Source organism: Protopterus annectens, chromosome 3.part0 (genome assembly GCF_019279795.1).
Source record: "Protopterus annectens isolate FY-2018-M chromosome 3.part0, PAN1.0, whole genome shotgun sequence".
NCBI classification, from domain to species: Eukaryota; Metazoa; Chordata; order Ceratodontiformes; family Protopteridae; genus Protopterus; species Protopterus annectens.
In genome coordinates, this window is record NC_056731.1 from 1,401,915,121 (window position 1) to 1,401,939,447 (window position 24,327).

Here is a 24,327-nt window from a genome sequence, read left to right on the forward strand (position 1 = left end):
TACAACCAGTGGCCACAGCAGAGTCATCCACCTGCGGCAAACTGCTAGTCTACTGTTTGCTTTTTTCTTTTTGTGGCTGCAAGGACTGACCTTGGTATAGGTAGTCAGTGCCATAGTCAAGATGACAATGGTGCCCATTTTCCAGAGCAGACAAGCAGCAATTGCTGGTAAACACTAACAGTCCACAAAACTTACATTTTTGACAGAAAATACAGTGAAAATCACTTTAAAATACTATGGCAGTCCACAAACGTAAACCAAACAGAAGTCCTCCACAGAAAAAAAAATGTTTTCAATTAATTTACACCACTTGTAAACAGAAAAAAAAGTATGGTTGTGTAAAATCTTACCATAGCAATAGATGACCTTGCCTTCACTGCTGCAGTATTCTTAACAATATAGGGATTCTCTGCCACAGAAGCCCAACATCCGGCCAGTCTTCCAAAGACTTCTGAATTTAAAATGTATGCCAAGCATCACCATATGTTCCCCTGTGTAACGTAGGACATAAAAGTGACGTTCAGGCTTACCAAAAACAGAACTGATTACCCCAGGAGGAACACCAGCCCAAGGAACCCAAGAGGTAACGTGTACATCCATGAAGGTAAAGAACTAAGGGGATGGTGGGAGGGAGTGAATACTGCAGCAGTGAAGGCAAGGACATCTACAGTTAAGGTAAGATTTTACACAACTGTATTATATCCTTACTTTCACTGCTTCAGTATTCTTAACGATATGGGAGAGTGACAAAGCTCTACAGGAAACTTGGGAGGAGGAAAGGGCAGAAGAGTTCCCTAAAAAACAATGAAGAGCTGAACTAGCAAAACCAGCCCTAGCTCTACAGATACCATCCAGCTTGTAATGCTTGGTAAAGGTATGTACAGAAGTCCAGATAGCTGCTTCAAGAACAGAATTAGTAACCAAACCTTTGAAAAAAAGCACCAGAAGAAGCCACAGCTCTAGCAGAATGAGCCTTAATTGAAAAATGAATGTTCTTGCCATGAAAAGTGTAACAAAAGGAAATAACATTAGAAATCCAAGAAGAAATAATTTGCTTGGATACAGCAAGCTCCAAAGATCTCATATCCAAATAAATTCTAAATTGCCTATGCATATCCAAAGTATGCAGCACCCTCTCACTGTCAGTTTGAGGAAAAAGTAGGCAGACTGACTGACAGCTCATTAACCACCTTTGGCATAAAAGAAGGGTTAGTGCGCAAGGACACTCTGTCCTCATGAAAAATCAAAAAAGGAGGACAAGCCATAAGGGCCTGCAACTCAGACACCCATCTGGCAGAAGTAAGCGCTAACAAAAGAGTAGTCTTCCAGTAACAATGCTGCAAGGAAGTTGAAGCAGAAAGCTCAAAAAGAGCCTGAGTCAACTTCTCCAAAACAAAATTAAGGTCATAGGGAGGAGGAACAGGCTTCATGGGAGGTCTAATATTAAGGACGGCTTTAAGAAATTGTCTCACCTCAAATCTAGCAGCTAAAGGAGGAGAAAAGGGCAGACAAGCAGAGATAGCCAATAGGTAGGCCTTAACAGAAGAATAGGCCAAACCAGCATTGAGCAAGTCACACAAATAAGACAGAACCAAAGAAGCATCCACAGTATGTGGGTCCAGGTTACAAGACAGACACCACAAAGAAAACCTCTTCCATTTGGATAAGTAGGATTTACAAATTTTGGGTTTCCTGGCCTCCTGCAGGACTTGCAGCACGCCTTCAGAAAAAAAAGGTGTCTATGAGGAATCAAAATCTTATCACCCACAGTGTCAGTTGAGGCTTGGACAGGTGAGTATAGATAAGTGATCCCTGTCTTGTGTGATTAGAACCACCCTTTGAGGTAACTTGTAATGACTGCCCCTGGCTAGATGCAGAAGAAGAGGGAACCAGTGCTGTTGTGGCCAAAAGGGAGTCACCAACAAGATTTTGGGAGCATCTTGTTGGATTCTGAACAGGACTTTCGGAATGAAAGGAAGGGGAGGGAAATCATAACGAAATATCCCTTTCCAAGAGAATGAGAGTATCCACCTTCCATGCCAGGGGACTTGGGACTCTGGCACAAACAGAGAAAGCTGTCTGTTCGGTCATTGGCTCTGCTTGACAGAGGATCAGTTTATTAATCAATGGGGTGGCGAAAGCTGACACACTCTGGCTAGGCTTATAAATGCCCTCGGGCAGATAGCCTAGTACCTACCTATGAACCTATAAAAAGACCCACTTGAGGATTACCTCACTGGTGGAAAATGTCCAGAAACACAGGCCTGTGAAGCATCCAATCGTGGGACTGAGTTAAGGACCTGCTCAGAGTGTCTGCCACAATATTCTGACCAGAAGGGATATACTGCCTGAAGTGTGACTTGACAGCAAGATCCCATACCAGATGTGTCAACTGGCAAAGAAAATAAGATCTCGTTCTGCTCTGCTTGTTGATATACTGCATTGCTGTGGTATTGTCTGTGGATACCTTGTGAGGCCCTGGAGTAAAAACAGACTGAAAACCTCGAAGAGCTAGCAGAAGGGCGACCATACCCCTTGTACCTTTAGGGAGACAAAAGTCTCTCCCCATCCCGTGTTTGAGGCATCCATGAACAATTCCTGAGAGGGAAAAGGGGGATGAAAAGAGATCCCTGGATTCAGAGACAAATGCTTATTCTTATGAAGTTTGGCCACAGGGAGCATCAGAATGGTGGATATCATGAAACTCAGAACTCTCAGAAACTCCCTGTCAGTAATGGAAGCCAAAGGAAGAAGAGTATGAAAGAAAGAAATGAGTTAAGACCTTTGGAGGGGGCAGGGGTGCAAGCATAGGCACCGTCTGAATCCTACAACCCAGAAAAACATGATCCAGAGGAGTCAGAGAAGACTTTTTGAAATTTACAGAGAACTCCAGGCTCTGATGAAGGGATAAGGCAAAATGAAGATTATGCATAAGGGTCTCTGAATGGATACCTGAATCAACAAGTCATCCAGATAAGGAAATATCTGGATTCCCTGAAGTCTAGAAAAGGCAATCACAGCAGCAAGGCATTTGGAGAACACCCTTGGGGCAGTAGAAAGGCCAAAGGGCAAAGCAGAGAACTGAAAATGCCAGGAAGCAACAAAGAAATACAAAAACTTCCTGAAAAGAGGATGGATTGAATATGGAGATAAGCATCCTTGAGATCCAGAGATACCATATAGGCCTGAGGGAGCAATAGAGGAAACAGAATCTGAAAAGACAACAGTCGAAAGTAAGGTACCTTTAGAAAAGTGTTTAGAAAAGAGAGGTCCAGAATAGGTGTCCAGTGCCCTCTTTTCTGGGTACTAGAGACAGCCGGGAGTAGAACTGTTTCCCCTTTGGGACACAGAGACCTCTTGAATAGTACCCTGAGACAAGAGATCCCGAAGAAGCTCTGGTAAAAGAGGAAGATGTTCCCAAGGAGGCTGAGGAATACCCATAAAAGGAGGACAGGATTTCCACACCATGAAGTACCCTTAACGAATAAGCAAGAGAACCCAAGAATCCTGAGTGATATGAAGCCAAACCGGAAAAGAAAGAGAAGAGCAAAGAGAAAGACAAATTTGGCTGGGAAGGGACAGATAGTCACACAGCACCTAGTTTGTCCAGAAAGGAAGGATTTGGAGTCCCCGAAACCAGAGGAGCCTTAGCAGGAATCCGTTTGCCACTCTTATCTTTAGCAGGACAGGGCTGCCTACGAACAAAAGCAGGCTTAGCGGGGTAGTTTCTCTGAAATTTTGGTACAGAAGAAACAAGCACATGTTTAAGTTTCCATGAGGGTTTACTCTTATCCTGAAGGGATTTAAACAAACCAGCAGCAGCTTCCTCAAATGTTTAGAATGCAGAGAAGTCTCCATCAACTTAGCTTTAAAGGACAACGTGATTCTATTATTAAATGCTCAACTTTTCAATCCTTTTTCTCCCTATTTACTGTCCCTACTATGAATAACCAATACAGCATATAAAATATTTTAAATCAACTGTTTCCCTCCACTAGAACAGTACTTTACAGTACTGTGGTCGTTTCACTTTCAAAAAACTTTTATCCTGCCCTGGAAAAGCTTGCTGCAGTCTCCAATTCATTGATGTCACCAAGGCCAATGAATACAGGTAGTTTTCTGTCCAATTTCCTCCTCAACTGACATCACCATGACCGTCCTAAAAACCCACCTATGCTGTGATGTCACAGCCCTGATCCTTACCCTACCGATACAGAAAGTAAAGGCTAGAACAAGGAAACACTACATGAGTCAAGTCTCCTCCTGTGAGCTGTCAACCATAGTGGGTAACAGCTTAAATCACCCTTAGCCCTTTGACAGCTAGGGAAGTTAGCTGTAAAGGGAAATGGGAGACGAATCAAACTAGTACAATTCAAGCTTCATAGAAGACTGCAATTTAGCCATTTTAAAAAGAAGCTGCAGTAAAAAGCACTTTGAAAGTCTGTTCTATGGCATCTCCATTGTTTGTATTTTAAGTAGTCATTGAATGGCTTGAAATGTTACTTAAAACTAACTGACTGAAAGACGGCAGTGTATGCATGTAAAATCAATGCAGTGACAGGAGCTTTAGGAAGAAAGAGGCCTGCGTGATGTAATTTTTTTTTTTACAGACAAGCACTGCACTGTGGGATACCTAGAGGCAGAGTAAACAATCAGAATTACTTCAAGATGCCAGACCCCATGTGGTCAGACTCAGAAATTTCGTATAAAAATACTTAAAAACCTGTAAATCGTTCCAGAGTGCTGTTAAAATGTAGAAAATGGTACGGCTCTCCTTTAATATCATTAGGTAGAGGTTGAAGCCTAAAGTCAAGAATACCTCCTCATAACTGAACCAAAAACAGTAGCCCTAGAAGAGACATCCACCGCATCATTACATTTAATAGAATGACAAAAGACTTGAAAGAACGTCCCTAGAAAAGAAAGAACAGAAGTTTTACTCTCAGAGCCTGGAAAATGAGAAATAAATTGACAGGCCTGAGAAAGAAGAGCGAACATGTACCTAGCCAGATAGGTCTGATAAAGCTTTGGCAGCAGAAATATAAACCTTTTTGCCCAGCCTGTCCATAGTCCTGCTGTCCTTGTCAGAAGGCAATAAGTTAGACGAAGAAAGCGATCGAGATGGCTTATCAGAGGTTACGACACTACCGATGGGTCAGCAGCAGGACATTCATATAAAAAAGAACAATCTTCAGGAACCCTATAAAACTTATCAAGCTTTTTGGGAGCAGGGGGGAGAGAATCAGTTGCCTGTCAGGCATTGGAGAAAGCATCCAGTAAGGCAGCCAAAACAGGAGGAATAGCCGCAGCTTTAGGAGAGTTCAACAGCAACAACTCATAGTACCTCTTATGGGTATCAGAGACCCAAGTACAATCCCACTTTAAAAAAATCCATCATCCTAGAGAGTGTGTCCCCAAAGGAAATTTCCTCTAAAGGAACATCATGACTAATTAGACTCCTCCTCCTCTGACCCACAGTCCAAAGGAGAAGGAATTTGAGTCGAATAAGTTACGGATTCATAAGCAAAATCTGACTCATCCTCAAAAGAATCCTGGTCCCTAAGCCTTTTAAGAGGAGTTAGAGGAGCAAGGAGTAGCAGGAATTGAAACCTCACGAGGAGGCTTTAAGGGGATTAAGGCAGAAAATAACCCCCGAGTAAAAGCCTGCAACTCACTTTGTGGATCCCTAGAAGCAGAAGAAAGATGTTTAATTTTTTTTCTTTTTAAGGGAACGTCCTGAGAAGACTCAGATCCAGGACAACAGTCAAGAACTGTAGCAGGAACTTCTTCCTCAACTACAAACTGAGGAAGTCCCCTAAGCCCCCCAAAAAATCAACCGTGGTTCACTCTGAACACCCAACACGAACACCTGCAAAGCCTCTTTGGATGTGCTGCCAGCTGGATCCTCATCGGCCTCCAACACGGTTGCGGCAGAGAAATCCAACAACACAACCGGGTAAGCCTCCAGGTTCATAACGACCTTGGGAGAAACACCTGGCAGAGACAGGACAGCAAAAGATTCCAGTCGTACCTTTTTCACCTCAAGGAACACACAAAAAAAAAAGGGGGGGGGGCAGCAAACTCCCCAATGGGGCACTTATCTTCCAAAAACAGCAAAAGGGTATAAGAAGTCACTGGAGAATGAAAATGCATTAAACTGTCAGGAGACTGACGTAGGTAAACAGCCCGATGGTGTAAAAGATACGTTAAGACTGGCGGCAAAGAAGTTCTGTTTTTGGTAAGCCTGACTGTCACCTTTATGCCCTACATTACACAGGTAGCACATGGTGACATTTTAAATTCAGAAATCTTTGGAAGACTGGCCGAACGTCGGGCTTCCATGGCAGGGAATCCCCATATAGTTAAGAATACTGCTCCATTTAAAAATACACTGCATTGTTGATACAGTCTGTTAAAACACAACACTCCTAGCTTTAAAAATAACACAGGAAGAAAGACGGGAATGTCAGAAAACATCAACTAAATTACAAATTTAAGAAAACAGAAGTTTTCTTTTTCCACCAAGGGGAACTTAGGTGCCCCATAAAGGAAAGCACAAGCCAACCACCAATCTTTTGAAGTCTCAGAGAGGCATACTCTTCAGAAGCAGTAAAGTACTGAAGCATTGGGCATCCAGATTTGTATTTTAGTGAGCTCAGCCCAAGCTGCCATGAAGCTGGCCTGCTCTTATATCCTTGGCAAGATATAACCCATGCAGTTAAGGTTACTTCAGCAGTGATCAATAGGATGAATATGCAGAGCACCTTTCAGTTTGCAGGCTCATCCTATCCACAGTAAACTTTTTTTCACTACTTCCTCCTTAGGATAGTCTGCATTCAAAAATGTCTTTGATCCTCCAGGCAAATATTCTAAAGACAGCTGGACACAACAACTTGAATCTCGCACCAGTGTCTCGACATGCCCAGACTGCAGGGATAAACTTGTTCCTCTTCAACCTGGCGTACAGAAAATATTCATTTTGCACAAGCATTCTGTCATCTTCAATGTTTAATGCTTTTTCCTTCTATTGCAGTTTTGTCAGGAACACTTTACTACTATAGACCACTGGCTTCTTTCGGATGACAAAATTTGGCGCATATGTACAGTGTGCCCTTACAACACATTCTACTGTGAAATAACAGTCCAGTTCCCTTATTTGTACTTTCATAAAATTAATGTCATCTATTCCTTCCAATTTCACTGGTAGAGCAGAAAATCCCAATTTTTCTCTGCATGCTCAGTCTTCTAACTCTTATTGTTTGGAAGGGTTCTGCACAAGAAATCTCATCTTTCCTTCATATCAGCCTCCAACTTACGCAGTTTTATCATCTTATCTGCATAGCTACTTACAAGTTTCTATTATTTCTAGCCTTTTGCCACCTGACTTTAAATATTCTCCAGTGTCTTCCATCAGTTATTTTAAACACCTCTTAATGCATTTGATGTATTTCTCTAAATTTCTATAAGCCATCTCCTGTACCAAAGCTAAAACATGAACTGCTTTTTGTTGAACAGCTACAAAGCTTTTCCTCACCAAAGTTTTTCTTCTCCTTTTCTAGTTGATTTTCTCAAGTTTTCTTCTTTGCCGACATCCAGGCAGTGAAATGACTAACCAGTGATTTAAATTTTACACAAATTGCTGGCTTTTACTCACCCTTTTTGTATCACTTTCATTTTATCATACCAGGAGAGGTCTAACTAACCTGCTTTTCAGATTGGTCATATTGGAATCTAGCCGCCCAATATTCATTGTAAAAACCATATAATAGTATAACAGAACCTAATCACAATGCTACAGCAGACCAATTTCAATTAGATATGTATAATGATGGGCTTGTTAATGGGAAACTTGCCTACTGAAATGTGTTTTATTGTTTCAAGAAGTAACAGTCGCACTTGAATGGTTGACCGTGCATGATGTTTATCCTGGCTTAGCCAAAGTGTTTGGTACTCTTTAACTTAAGGGAATAAATGACAAATTAAATGCAGTAAATATCAAACCATATGATCCTCTCAGGAGAACAAGGTAGCTTAGGATTACCTGACCTGAATGAATATTTTAGAGATATGCATGTAAGGCTGATAATACATAGCGCAAGCAGGTCTTAAACCTAGGGAGAAAGAGTGATGATGAAATGGGAAGTTCAAAAAATAAAGTGAGAGTAGGATTTGGATATAGATTATCAGTGAGAATACCAGCCATAGAAAATGTTATATTTATAATGCTGTAGAAAGTAATTTTAGAACTAAGCCAACCAAGGTATGGAGAAAGATTTTGCCAGTAGGGGTATAAAAAACAGGCAAGAGGCAGCTGAAATTTATGAGAGAAAATTAGCAAAGGAACCATTGGCAGCAAATTAAGGAGAGAGTTAAATAATGAAGTGGGATAAGGTCAAGCAAAAGTTTGGACTGCATGTTATAAATTACCCTCCCTATCAGGGACTGATACCACAGTATAGGCAAATAGAAAGGGATATGTGAGTGCTAAGTGAAAGAACAGACTGGAAAGGCAATTTACAAAGGAACAATGGGAAGGCATCTGTATGGCTCCCAAGCATGCAACAAAGTCCAGAAGGTGGAGGATTTTTGTTTGAAAATCTCTGCGTACATATTTCTATACCCCAAACAGACCTCAGAGAATTTTCCTCTGGAAGACAACAAATGCTGGAGGTGTGCCTGGAAAGAGAGAGATAACTGGGAACATGTTCTGGGAATGTAATGGGTTGGCAGATTTAAAAAAAAAATCCTTATAGTGTTTTGTCAGAAATGTTGATGGAGCAAATCATTGTAACTAAAGAAATTATTCTTTTGATCTGGGAGCTCTGAATTACATACGCAGAGTAAGGCTTGCCAAGTGTTAATGCTACTGGCTACCAAACACTACAAATTAAAATAAAAATCTAAACCAGGTGTAACTGAAGTACTAAATACTGTAGAACAGTTAAAGGAACTGGAGGTGGGATGCTTAGAAATAGTAAAGGGTAAATCACATAGAAGCAAATGAAACATATGGTAACAGTACATGCAAAATAATGTTCAGGAGAATGAAAAATTTCTGCAATGCAGTGAATGACAATTGCTAAAGGAAACGTGTACAGCGCATGGAAATTTTTTTATTTTTTTATAGTAATGTATGTGTAGCTATCTCTCCATATCAGCAAATTAAAACAAATTATTTTATAAAAACAAAAATGCATGATTAACTAAAATAAAAGAAAAATATAATATTTCAGGATTATTCTCATCAAAGACTTTAATTAGATTACAGCAATTAATTATACTATTCATTTATTTTATTTTACATTTGTTGATCGGGAAGGTCCGGCTGGACACATGTCCGTTTTCAGCGGAGTCCCAGGGAGAAAAGCTCCATTTACATACAATACACAATCATACTACTACAGACTAGTTAGAATTGTTGAAACCATTAAATTTACGTTAGTGAAAATAATAAAAATTCTTCCCTGAGAACAGATTGTCATTAATCTGTTCTTGTTTGCAAAACTTTTATATACAATGCAAACTACATCAGTGACTCCAAATACAGACTAAATAAATAAAATAATCTTTTTCATTAGGATTTATACCCTGAAACACCTAGAATAGTCCTTAAACATCACATTAGTTTGTGGAATCAGGGAGGGATAGGGTTTTCAAGCACTGAATCCTACAAATTATTTATAACAATAACATTCCATTTAAATTCTTTATTATGAGATATTTCCACCAGGAAAGTTCTTAACTAGAATATGAATATTTAAAGTAACGTGGTGTGTTGGTTACTACACAATTATGTGTTTTGTCATGAATTTGAACCTATTGGATATAGTTTTGAAATTCTTTGTATGGTAGAGAGTAACTGCTGCAATTCCTTGCCTGAAGTATTTTCTGTATTAGGTTTTGAAACAAAAACACAGACTACTGGATCAATTTGAGAGAAAAATTCATGTCAGAAACTGAGAATATGGCAGGGAAGCTCAAAAGTGCTGCTATAATTCTATCATCTTAATTCTAACCCCTCCATCATCTAATTCACAAAGCCACCTTTATAATCCAAGAAACCAAATTCAAACTAAGTCAATTATCTCTCCGTAAATGTAATTGCCAGACAATAAAAAAGACATAGATTGGCCTTACCCATCCTATGGCTGATAATTACACATTGCCCATAATGAGAATAACTGGGATCATATCATAGATAATTTGAGGGGACCCATGCATGAGATAAAGCATCGGGGTCAAAATTTGTACCCTAACTCCTCAAAACTGCCCTCAGGAAGAGGATACATACTGTCACCTTCTAGCACCCAGTTACAAAGTTAAAAGCCGCCACTGAAAAAAAAAGCCTGAAACAATTCAATGCTTTCGTAAAAGAAACAGTAGGTCAGGCAGGCCAAGATTCACACGACATCTCCCTTCCCCTCATAAAACAATTGTCCATTCACCTACCCTAAAGTTTGATATTCATTGATATTAAGAAAGTAAAGCACATATCACCTATCCTATGACAATTTTGTCAAAAAAAAAAAAAGTATCACCAACCCTACCACTTCCTCCAAGTATCTGCTGCCTTTTTCTTGCCTTGGGCATGTTGCTATAGGTTGTTCTGTCTCCTTCTACACCTTCTTGACAAACTAGACAAACCGTTAACACTTGTATTGCTCACATCTTCCCATGACATTAACTTATGGACCTGTAGACCCTATAGAATCTCCCATTCCTATAATGCCTAAACCAACCTTCCTTATCATCTCAGCCTACTCCCATTTTCATTACTTATGTTACTAACCTTTTCCTCTCTCTACTTCCCCTATGCTGTCCTATTTCTGTGATTGCTTACTCCTTGACTTAACCCATTCTCATCCTTCCTACTTAAGTGGTGTTGAGTTCTGATTTTCCCTGTGTTATCACGATCTTTGTGACCGTTGTTTACCGGGAAAGTCCAGCTTGGAACTAAACAAATTTTCAGCAGAGGCCCGGGGAGAAACGCTCCAGATGCATGTGTTTGTAACATGGGAGGAAAGCCACACAAACACAGGGAAGACATGCAGACTCTGCAGAGAAGGCACCCTAGCAGAGAACTGAACAGGAAAACCTCTTGCTGTGAGGCGACAATTCTACCACTGCACAATCCGTTTAAGGCATTTAACCTATATCCCTGCTCAGATTTAGAATCCTTGATGGGTTTGTCCTTCAAAGGATTAAATACTCGACTAAACAATAAACTTGTAAAAATATTTTTCAAACGGCAGTTCTTGGGAAATGCTTACTTCAAACTGCCCTCAAATACCCAATCTCTCTATCATGTTGCTGTCGCCAAGTCTTTTACATCCTATCAAGTCATTTATTAAACTATCTCCCCAACTACTACTTCTCAGTGAATTTCAATTCAGCAAACCTCTACATCAGCCCCTCTGCAGAAAAGTGTCCCCTGAAGATCTAATCTGACACATCTCTTTTCTCTCTCATGAACAAACTCTTTTTGACTTACCCTTTCTTCTTCTCCCACTTGATGCTGGTCATATGGTCTTATTCAGCTCCAACCACTTTGTCTCTTCTCCTGTGGTCGAACCTCAAGCAGATTTTCATTCCCTTATTCAATGGGTCAGTGATAAACAAATTCATATGTAGATATCTTACTGTCTCAGCTAGAATACTGTCACTCTCTAATGGCTACAGCCTCTAAAAGAACTGTATCCATCACTCCACAAATGAGTAACATCGCAAAAGCTAACTGGTTACCTGTGAAACAACGAAACAATGTGCCAACTTTCTACTTGCCACCCACTTATTTAAAACCCCCACTGGCCTTCCAGACATGCACCAACATACAGCCTTAAAAATCGTAACCACCCGTGTCCTCTCCTTCACCCCCACCAACTAAGCTTCACTACACAGAGCATGCTTTCTCAGTCCTTAGTCCCAAACTGTGAAAATATCCACTTTTCTTAAAGAACATTCCTCTTACATCATTTTCCAAAGAGAAATGAGAGCACTTTTCAATACTTTAGGAAAAAGAAACTGCTATTTGTCTGGACATATAACTTAACCTATTCATATACTTTGATCCTTTACATAACCTTGCTCTTACTCTACTTTGATTGTGATTCTTTCAGCCTGCTAACTCCGATTTCCATTCTGCACATAATGTCATTTACCTATTGCCTTTATAAACTCAAGCCAACTACGATATTCACTTTGTTTAGCCATTTATTCTACATATAACACCATTTACCTATTGTGTTTACATCGGGCTGAGGCTGAAGTAGGTCCAATGGGATTTGCTCTCCATCACAGTCAACAAATTAAAAAAAAAAAAAACACACACTAGCCACTGCAGCACAGCCCTACGTGGTGTGTTTCTTCCAACCACTATCTATCTGTACCGACTGTATCTCACAGCTCATTCATTAGTATCACTACAGACTATTAATCTCACAACAGCTGTTGTCAGTACTGCCTATCACTGCTCCCAAGACCCTCACTCCCTACCACCACCTCACCACAACCATATCAGTACTATATCACTGTAGTCAGCATCACCACATTCTCTTCATCTTCAAACAGGATCTCCACAGATCCTGTTAACACTGTCCATTAGTATCTCGCTCCTGTCATCATCATTCATGAAGATTACAATCCCAATTCCTATCAACATTATTAATGCGTCTCCCAAATCCATCAAGTCACGCAAGTCAGTGTGCACTCAGCTCCTGGCAATTACCCTTGTGTCTTTCCAGCACCTCTCAGCATCAAGCACTACTGCACTCCAAGCCCGTAATATGGGTTACCACCTCTTATGCAATCAAGATAGCACTCAGCTCTTCACACCAACCAGTTTGTCTTCTGTACCTCATTTAATTGCTATCACTACCCGTTACATCAACATCTCTTAAGCTAACATTCCATTAACAGACTCTAGAACACTGCCTCCTTGCTACTGTACCTAAATACTTGTCAAAATAGGTTCTGTACATATTTGCTATTGTCTCTCCAGCTCAACCACATTTATGAGTCATCTTTCAAAATCTGCAGTCTTCTCCTCATCTTCTGCAATTCCTGCACGTCACCTCTTAACATCAATGTCAGCAATCAGTTCTACCACATATTATACTAGTAACCATTACGTGCACAGTTCCAATTTCACTATATTTGCATTGTTTCTACCACTGGCATGAATACTTTCTTTGAAAGGGACACCATGCAGAGTTCCACAACCCTGCCCTCCAGCTAATGACAATAACCACTGAACCCACGTTAGCATACTTTAGTCTTTCAATAAATGAGAAAAAAATACAGTTTAAACACTAAAAATATGGGCTCTGTCACAGAGAAATAAAACCCTGACTATGACTCAGAGAACCACACATAGTTTATCAGCTTGGGTGGCAGAACAGCCATGTGGGGAAAGACTATGAATGAGCATGTACAGCACATTAATCTTGGGAAAAGGATGGGAGCCAACTCAGCTGCCACTCCAGTGCTATAACAAAGGCCCAGTACATTGAAAGCAGGTGCCAATACAAGGTTAGGCATGCACTCTCTGGCCACCAAAGCTAGTGATGGTAACCCTTGTTTTCATACAGGACGAAGCATACATATGTAGGACAGAGGGGTACAGTTAGTCTTTGCTGTAATACTGGTGTGCACAAGCAGTAAAAGTAATCTTCAGTGGGTTACCTAGCAATCACAAGACACAAACACAGACAGGCAAGACACACACACACACACACACACACACAAACTCCCTCAATTATTTACTTTTGCACACTCATTTAAACAAACCTAAAAAAAAAAAAAAAAAAAAAAAAAAAAAAAAAAAAAGACAATTTCAGACAAGTAAAGATCTTAGATGCAAATGCAACATCTCTAGTCCAGAGAATGGACTTCCATTTGTGGAGGACGATCCCCATAGTTTCACATACGGGAATGGTATGACTTAGCAGTTTGTCACACTATGTAGCACTTTTATCCTTGTCATCTTCTGCAGCGCACACAATGCTGGGGCTTAATAAAATCACAATCTGTCCCCTTTGCAAATATATCATCATGCATATCATATCTCAAACCACATGCCTAAGGAAAACGCAGACAGCAAGGTACCTGTAGCCTTTATTTTTTTTTTTATTTCACACCCATTTAGATCATAAAGCTATTCGGATCAGAATTCGCATTGTTGCATAAGCATCCTCACATTGGATGGATTGAGCTCCAGGAGGCAAAGGTGGGTCCAGTAGTCACGGTGAACAAGGAGAGGCACTGGTGGCAAATGATGAAGAGCTGTGAGGAGGAAGAGAGAAAAAAATGCAACTCTTTTACTCTTGTGTTTTTGTATAAAAATGCATTATTTTCATTTCCCAGGGCCATAATGTGTTCAACCACTTGAAGTCTGAAGGTGAATAAACCTGATAAAACTGGGATTAGCTTCACTTATTAACTGAGCTTTGAAATACAATAAAGAGTTATTACTCTCCCTGATGACCTCAGCGACCACTGTCTAACCTATATCATAAAACATAAGGCAGGAAACCCTCACCAGCCCAAATATAAAATATTTAGAAACAGGAAAAACTTTGATGCTGCTATAGTCCAAAATGAATTAAAGCAGTTGACTGGTCAAAACTAAAAAATCTAACATTAGAGGAGGCCATAGATCACTTAAACACTGAATTCCTAAGTATTCTTGATTCCCATGCTGCAGCACGTACAATAAAAACTAGATCAAATACAGCACCATGGCTCACAAAAGATACCAAAGCAAAAATCAAAACTAGAAACATACTGGGCCAGCTGGAGAATAACCAAAGCCCCACTTGACCATCTAAAATATGGTCAACTCAGGAATGATACAAAAAAACTATATTACTGGATAAAAAAAGCTTCTACCAAAATCTCCTACAGAAACACCACAACAACCCTCAAAAGTTCTGGGAAGGCTTAAATCAACTACTTTGTCCAGGACACTTCACCACCCCAACCCTGGCTAACTACACCCATAGCTCCCCAGACACAATAGCTAGCGCCTTTAATAACCTTTTCACTGAAAAATCCAATCCCTAGCAAATCAACTAACCCCCTCTAACTTAAACCACATGCCTATTTTACCTAATAATCACCCGGAATTTGGCCTCCAACCATTATCCACTAGTTTTATCAAAACATTTCTAAAAAATCTAAAACCTACCACCCTCGCTGCTTACCTCCTCCCTGCAGAGTACCTGTAAATAGCTGCAGATGCCATTGCATATCCCATATCTATCCTCATCAACAGAACCTTATCCGAAAATTCTATCCCTCCCTCTGGAAAATATCTCACGTCATCCCACTTCATAAAGGTGGTAGCTCCTCAGACATATCCAACTATAGACCAAATGCCATTCTTTCCCCACTAGCCAAAATAATGGAGAAATGTGTACACAAGCAACTAATGCAATACCTTTCACAGAATAACTTACTATCCGACTCCCAGCATGGTTTCAGGCCATACCACAGCACCACCTCAGCCCTCCTTTCCTTTACTACTGCCAAAAACCAAAACAAGAATGACAACAGGCTAACCTCTGCCCTCTTTCTTGACCTATCAAAAGCCTTTGACATGGTCAACCATGAACTTCTCATTCTTTCACTAAAATCTATTTCCCTCAACAAGCCTACTATCCAGTGGTTCCAGTCCTACCTGACTGGTAGACAGCAGGCGGTACTACGGCAGGGCAAACTCTCCAGCCAGTTACCTGTCACACTTGGTGTCCCTCAAGGGTCCATACTAGGTCCACTACTCTTCTCCATTTTTATCAACAACCTCCACACTGCTATCCCTAAAGCCACCTGCATCCAATACGCAGATGATTCCACTGTCATCTGCTCAGCCACCTCCCCATCTGACTTGCAAATCTTAACTCAAAATACATTTAATATTGAAAACTGGCTCACCAATCAATGCCTACTTTTGAACCCCAATAAAACTAAACTTCTGCTCTTCTCTCCCACACTTTCATTCTCTGTCACATCTAACAATGGTACCACTATTTTCCCAGATAATCACACCAAACTGCTAGGGGTTATCATAGACAATAATCTCAAATTTGACCTACAGGTCAACAAAACCATACAGACCATCAATAAAAAGCTTGGATTCACTGTATAGAAACAAGACATTTTCAACCCCACTGGCTAGGACTGCAATCGCCCGATCACGCCTACTCTCTACTCTCTTATATGCCTCGCCTGTACTCTCAAACCTCAACAAATCCGAACTATGTAAGCTGTCCCATAGCTACAATCATATTACCTGATTCGCCACTGGCTCCACCACTGCCAGAACCTTAAACAACTAGAGTGGCAAGAACTGCCCAGCTTAATTAAATTCAATCAACTCTTAATAGCGCACAAAATTTTGTACCACCCTGAGGATACCCCCTCACTTAAAAATATTATTAAGCCATATAGCAATCTAAGATCCCTACATTCAGCCGATAAACTACTGGTCCAAACCCACAAAGCTAATAACTCTGCTGGTGAATCCCTGTTTGCCACCTTCATTGGCAAAACCTGGAATTCGTTGCCAAACTACATAACCTACAATCCTCCAAAAGTCTCTTCAAAAAAAAAAAAAAAAACCTCAAACAGTATCTCGAAGTGAATTGGCTATGCCCCTGTACCAGCCCTGATTAAGTTACAAACTAAAAGCATATTCTGCAATTATCATAACTTGTAACTACATCACCAAGCTCTGCTTCCAATCTGATGTCTCTTACTTTTAATTGTCTGTCCATGACAATTGTTAAGTCCCTACTAGGGAACACTACTAACCCATTGTATATAATCACGTTGTTTTTATAATTGTTTGCTAACTTCTGTGTAATCTATGTAAGTTTGTCTTTGTGAAGCTTTTCTCCCCGGGCCTCCGCTGAAAAAGGACATGTATCCAGTCGGACTATCCTGGTAAACAAATGTAAAATAAATAAATAATAAAGGAGTTCAGAACCTGAAACTCATAAAATGTTATTTCTTAAAAAGGTTACATTATTTCATCAATTTTTGTAACCCTTTTCAGTGATTGTGTCAACACATAAGTGGAAATTATATGCAATGAGTTACCGCAAAACTCCCACTGACATTTTTACTGAGGATTCTCAAACTTGACAGTATTTGTCACTACTTCCATTCTACATGAATGGGACAGGAATCAAAACAAAAAATACATCATTGTAATTTCATCAATTGGTACCTCACACTGCCTTATGAACACAAAACTGCTTTCCCAGAAAATAATATTAAGTCTGTCTGCCTCAGAGGAAATTTAGACTAAAGAATAATTAAATTAACTAACAGGTACTTATTATGTTCCTGGCAGATTTGAATTGTAACAAATTTTGTGTGTTTAGATAAACGTATATTTCACTTTCTGTCTGCAGTGTTTCTTCAACATGTATTTCACTCCCCACAAACAAAAAAGATAAAATATATGAATTTCTGACAATTTTCCATTCACCATTAATGATTACAGATACCCCCCCAAAAAAAAATAATTATTAGAATCCAAACCAAAGAAAAAACAATACGTGTACATTTTTGTGAATTCAATAACATGCATAAAATAAGCAGAAAGTATCATTTGAATCGGCAAACTAACAGTTATCTCCTTCCCAACAAAAACATCTTTTGACAGCTTTACATAATTTACATCATTAATATACGTAACTATACATACTTTCCGACAATCTTTTAATTTTATACTAGAATAAGAAATACTTAAACACACTTCGGAACAGTCACATATACAATAAAATACTAACAACGAAATTAATTATTGTTAACCATTTTTGTTTACCACCCCAAGTACCTAAGCAGTTTTAATTTAAACTAAAGTTACAAAACAGGGTACAAAGAATAACTATTCCCACACACTTTAATGACCAACCCTTATCAATAACATTAGCAAAATTAACAGTTCACGCTTAATGCAAAGATAAAAAATACATTTACATTTTACACAAAATCACATTTTGCCGCAATCATCGCACCGATAATGATGTGCTCCCTTTATATCAACACTTTTTACAAACAAACCATACATGTAGCAAACGACATCTGACTTTAAATCATCATTTTTTACAAATACAATTAACACAATTAAAATTCAACTACTCACCAGTCATTAAAAATATAAATATATACCACTCGCAAAACACAAAGTACAGATGTCGTGCAGCAAATGACAGACTGCACGTGAGCACATCACTCCATAACCATCGTGCCGAGAAATGTCTGCTCCCTTAGGTAAACACTTCTATAGCCAAACCATACGTACAGCAAACGAGTTGTAAATGTAAAGCAACATTTTTACGTTCGCAAATACAACAAATTAACTATTAAAATTTAACAATACACGAGTTATTAAAATGCAGATATATATCCAATCTCATTTGAATATTGCTTATTATACTGGGTGTTAAAATATACAAATGCATACCTCGCCAGTTGCAAAATACACGTGAAGATTTCGTGCAGCAAATGGCCGACTGCTTCCTTTTCCCGCTAGACAGCCGATTGCCGAGTACTCCTCAACGCCTCCCTTTCCCCGCCCCATGACGTTGGCTGTGACATCAGCGGGGTCCCTTCAGCCATGGGAATCTAGCCACGACCGGTGGTAGTGGGGGAGTAGCGGTCAGTGAGAGGTTGTTGTTAGTTCAGCGTGAGGGAGAAGGAGTTGCAGGCAAAGAGCAGCAGCCATCATTAAATTGCTTTCATTTATCCTGTTAGGATTGGCCAGGATTTTCAGAAGGGAACTCGTTAAGAAAATCGACTTGGTCAAAATGCTTAAGAGAGAATTTCGACACTCCTGTCTTTGGGACTGAAGTACTTTTTACAAACAATGAACAAAAGCAAAGTTGTAATGCTTAGCGAGGTACAGTTGAACAAACGGGAGCTCGTGCAAGACCCACTTTTCATTGTATTTTTATTTGCTTTTTTTAAAATAACATGTTGAGTAATAGAACATAATTTAAAGTGTAGCGTAAAGGAAGACGCATTTACTCTCTTTCACTGAATTTAATATTCAAAGTAACCAAACATTTCCAAATGCTAGGGAAACAAATAGTTTTGTTTTTGTGCATGGTGAAACGGTTTTGTTTATTATGTTAACGCAGTTTTATTTCCTGTTTAAACAACTTAACACAGAAACGAATAGCAGCAAATGCCGTATAAAGTTAAATACTATCATTTTTAATAGAATGATACAGTTAATGTAAGAGAGAACATTTTCTGATCTACCGTTGATTTAAAGCCCAAGAAAGCGTAAGGGTGAGTCCTTCACATATGTAGAGAAGGAGAGAGCGAGGAGGAGGAAAAAAAAAAAACACGCTCACACAAGGGTAGTTGTAATCACATTTGCTGTGGCAGCAAGGACAGTTAATTTATTCAGCTTGAGACCAGGGCTCTTTGTGCTGCATACAGACAAGCACTAGTACTGAAGGTTCTCCAGGTACGGATTTTGCTTTGTAATTAAAATCTTATGCATTGTGAGTATTCTTTCGCACTTCGAAGTGGATCTAGAGCCTTTGGTCACTTTACATGAAAGACACAAAAGGGAGGCTCTCCAGTCTTTAACCTAAAATGGCAGCTTTAATTTGACTTGGAACATTCACTGATTGTGATAATGAAATGCTCTTTCGTCTAATTTGGTATTCTGAACGTTGTAGCTATTTCTTTGGTCAATTTTAGCTGCTTATATGAAGGGACGTTGTGACAGATGTGAATGGGTTAAATAGAAATGATTCACTCAGTTGTCTTTGTGTACTTTATAGTTTTCAAAATTACTGCAAACACAGGTAACAAAAGTAAGTTATGAGAAAATTGCTAAGTCTGTTCAACCAAATGTCACGCTGAACCAGCAGAAGGCTTGTTAGTGCAATAAATATTTACTGAAACATTTGTACATCTCCATCTACTTAAGTTTGACCTGCAACAATTATTATAGCCAAAATATATGCTAATCATACATCACTGATTGTTAGTAGTGTGCAGTAGTGTTAGAAGTTCTGTAAGCAAAGTGTAAAGTTAACAATAAATTTAAGCATTCCACAGTTTGTCTATTTAAGCTTGTGTTCCCCACCAAGACCACCTGCTTTTTTGTGGGGGTACAGTAGTTTGTGTGTACATTGTAAAGGTTCTTAATTTCCAAAATATTTTCTTATTTTAATTTACTTTGGTCGCTGGTGGTTTTGCTTGCTTGTTTACAGTCGGATCTTGGTTACCAGTACGGCTATTAAAACTCTGCAGTGTTAAATTAGTAAATATCATTAAAGCATAGAATGAATAAGTTTCATTCCAGCTAGATTCGTGTGCTGTTTTTCTTCTGTCATTCAAGGTGAGCAACAGTTGTCTGGACTGTCTGTCATAAAATGTCTCCATGTGTGGGGATGGTTTAAGTTCACAGGTGATGTGGTGTAACAAATTCTAACATTTCTACATGTGCTGTTCTTGTGAAATGTGCCTTATTGGTTATGTATTGTAAAGAAGCTGTCTATGGGCAAGTGCTCGTTTTGGTAGATGGAATAGAAATTTTATATGTTAAGTAAATAGTAACAACTAGGACATTTCTGTTAAGTTTGGGGGGTGTAAGTGCTGTAATGGACAAACTCTGACTTCATTTTGTCATAAAATTTTCTAATGGTAAGCATGGTTTCTGTATCATTTGTCCGCAAAATTTGAAGCATGAAAAATAAAAAAATACAACCGTAGTTCGTTATGACCGTTTTTGTTTAAAGTCATTTTGTAAAAAGGTATTGTAACAAACCTTTTTATGTAGTATGAATTTTGTACTCTTGCTTAATTCTGGCTGCTGCTTTCCCTGTAATAATTTCTTGGTGAGGTTTTAATGTTGGTTTAAAAAGTAGTGAAATATTTAAAGTTAGCAAGTTTATTTCACTTTAACAGCTGTGGTGTTACCAGCTGTTTCTGCTTGATGACTAATTCTTGGCCTCTCCTGTCACAGGTGAGGCCTTCTTCTTGGGCGTATACTCATCCATATGTTAGCTTTACTGTCAAATACTGTATGTAGTAATAGTTCGGTTCAGCTTTTTTGATTGAGAACTAGCATACGTTTAGTATTGGATATGGTACTACCTGTAGATAATTCTACATTCATAGCACAAAGGTGGCCAGGTTGGGCTGCTGATAACTTTGTGTGAGCTTGTTTCTTTCATCTGTGGTATATTTTTTTTGTAATTTGAGTTTTCCTTTTTTTGTTGTCAGTGACACTTTTAATATGGTACATGTTCTGTTTGTATGAGAAGGATGGGTAATCTTCTGTATCAGATTTCATATTTTTAAGTTGGCTGGCATACTGTTTTGACCCTGCTGGACTTTTCCACAGTTCACCAAGCTCTTGATTTAAGGTTTGTGCTCTGTACTGATGATGTCCGTGTCCTTTTCATCCTTTCTCATCAGTGCCGTTTAACAGTTCTGGTCTAAGGTAGTTATGAAACCCTAAAACATGGCAGTTCCTGTCCCTAAAGGAGGGGAACTGCATACAAAGATTTTGGTGTCACTATGGTTTGCTTTACAGCTGTTCATTGCTTATGCTTGAAAGGTGATGCTATATTGTGTATGTGTTAGTATTACAGCTGCTTGTTGGTAGGTTGATATTAAATCTACATCTTGGTTTTCTGTTGATGCATTTTTGAGATTAGTTGGTATATGTATATAAATGTTGCAGGGATTGTGAACTTAAATATTTTAGCGTTTTTGTTTTTATTATGGATTGTACTGCTGCTTTACTTTACCTGAGCAGTATATTCAGGAAGTGACAGTTTCTTTGGGAGCAGTTGTTACCAATAAGGAGGGGAAGACAAATTCTTTGACACTTGCTCTGTAGTGTATAAATGTAAAACTGTACCCGTTTTGAGAGATACTGGTGTGTTTCGGATATGTGAGTGGTGAATGCTGCTTCTGTTTAAAAAATACCCTTTTCCCCCCATGTTGCAATTTAAAATAGGTTGCAATGCACTTAATTTGACCCCCCCGCTCCCCAATGAGTATATGGTTGAAGTTATTTTTCATTGCATAGGTTGCCCACTTTTGTTTCTGTTTTTAATAGTTCCATGCTGATGTAAAAATATTTTTTCATTTAGCCTGTCTAGTAAACGGCCAAAGGTGCAAATTCATTTCAGTGGGAGTTGTGGTAGAAAAGTTAGTCCATTGCATGGTTTGACTTCTAAAGTACAGGTGAAGTCTGCTGACAACAGGTGGTTTTGTTTCGCCTAGTTTTGGCAAACCAGGAAAATAGCCGCTACTTGTTTTCTGAGTTTGCTTTAACAGATGTACAGTGCATTTTTTTTTTTTAATCTTTTGGGCACCTGGAATATGTATTGCCTTCTGTGATTGGCTGAGGCTGTGACCCTCAATATGAGTGCGTGATTAGGGGTTTTACTGTAAGGTCCCCCACCACGGTGATGAAGGGGAGAAGAAACAACACTTAATTTACACAGCCCATTAACAGAAAAAAAGTGATTTTGCGCTGAACATTGCTGGGAAAGGGAAATCACTGTATAGGAATATTTCCCTTTCTCCTTGCAAGAAAATCCACACAGTTTTAAGTGCAACAGTAGTGCAATTTCTACAAGTAATTGAACTTATTTTGAATGTCACATACTTATAAAACACTTTCATTCACAATCCTGCTGCTACAAGCGTAGTTTTCATTGTGACCCATATTCTTGGCCATTGTGTGCAAAATAACTCTTGCTTAATAAAATGTGCAGCTGGCGTTTAAGTGGCTTTACAGTTCCACGCTTGGCATACAAATCATGTATAAAGTACTTTCACGTTAGAGCCTGACTGGCCAGTGTTTTCACTGTGACTATAAGGGATGAAATGAAATCTGTGCGCTATTTGTTTTGACATTGGATTTATCTTTGTTTCAAGAGTTCTTTTCAACTGTTAAGTTTGGTGTTTAATTTTGTCATTTGTTTAGACTGCTGTCTCTGTTAACTGTTGAATGCACTTTAGAATTAGTATTCTTTTGTTTTGAGAAGTGAAATAAAATTGCTTTAAAATTCAAGACACTGCAGCAGGCACATTTTTGAATATTTAAATAATTGTTTTCTAGACCACAGAGGAAGATGCAAGAGTTTTATAGTTTGAAATCTGGAGGTTTTTGTGTTAGCTTGGTAGCCAGCTCATGTCAGATGAGATGTGTGTGATGGGGAAGCCCCCCATGAGATGTTCTTAAAGTGCAAAAAGTAGTAGATGCTGGAGAGAAATGCATTTTTTTATTGTAGTAGATATTGGTTATGCAAATGTTTGTTTGTTTTAGAACGTTTAGTAGTCATACTGTCAATCCCTCCTATTACTTTTATTTTATTTTACATTTGTTGACTGGGCTAGTCCAACTGGATACATGTCCATTTTCAGTGGAGGCCCGGGGAGAAAAGCTCCACATTCCAGAAAAAGATCACAATAACATAAGTACATTACAAGATTTAACAAATTTAACTAGTAAATACATTTTAGCTTAAGAGTAAGGAAAAAGTATTCTAAGCTAACAAATCATGTTTGGATATACATACAACCAAAAACAGTAGTAAGTAACATTGAGCACTATTTGAACTTTCAGTTGGTTTTACAGACAAAGATGTTAATAGAAAAGGAATAGCTAGTTTTGTGTGAGTGAGAAGAATAGGGTCAAGGAAGTTAGTCTGGGTTTGCACAGGGGCATAGCCAGTGTGATTTAAGGTATGGTTTGAGCTTGGATTTAAATAGGGTAGTAGAAGGTAGGGAGTTAAGATCAGTAGGGAGGGAGTTCAGGTTTTACCCACCGTGCTGGAGAATAAAGAATCTCCAGCCAGGTTGTTGGTTTTACATATATTTACCATTATTTTGTTTGAAGAGCGCAGGGTTTTCATGTTATTGTAGGGGGTGATTAGATTGGTTAGTATTGGAGTAGATGTAGGATGGAACAGTATCTTATAGGCAATAGTTAGCTGGTTTGATAGGATAAGATTTGGCAATTATAACCACCCTAGTTGATTAAGATTGTTACAATGATTGGTTCTATAGGTAGAACCAGTTGCAAATCTGGCAATATTATTGTAGGAGCTAGCCAGCTTGTTCAGATTGCTTTTGCATAGTTTGGTATAGATTGGGGAAGCATATAGCAGGGTTGAGATAAGGTGGGTCCGGACAATAGTGGTTCTTGCTAGTGGGGTAAGAAAGGGTTTGATCCTATAAAAGAAGCCTAGTTTTTTGTTTACTGTTCTTATAGTGTTGTTAATATGTGGCTCAAAGGTGAGGTGGTTGTCAATTAGTACTCCAAGTAGTTTTGCA

General features: G+C 39.0%; 1 protein-coding gene and 1 long non-coding RNA gene across 2 annotated transcripts in view; one reads left to right on the top strand and one right to left on the bottom strand.

Moving 5' to 3' along the window:
* Positions 1 to 14,106: 14,106 nt before the first annotated feature.
* LOC122796754 lies at positions 14,107 to 18,368 on the bottom strand. Its single transcript, XR_006364007.1, has 2 exons — positions 18,152 to 18,368; positions 14,107 to 14,280 (listed from the first exon to the last, which is right to left on the bottom strand). It is a non-coding gene; the product is annotated as an uncharacterized LOC122796754 (long non-coding RNA).
* Positions 18,369 to 18,478: 110 nt separating this feature from the next.
* Positions 18,479 to 24,327, top strand: part of CHD7 (chromodomain helicase DNA binding protein 7) — a 2,781,650-nt gene continuing 2,775,801 nt past the window's right edge. The window contains exon 1 of the mRNA XM_044065875.1: positions 18,479 to 18,907. The gene's annotated coding sequence lies outside the window, so the exon portion shown is untranslated. The remainder of the gene's footprint in view (positions 18,908 to 24,327) is intronic.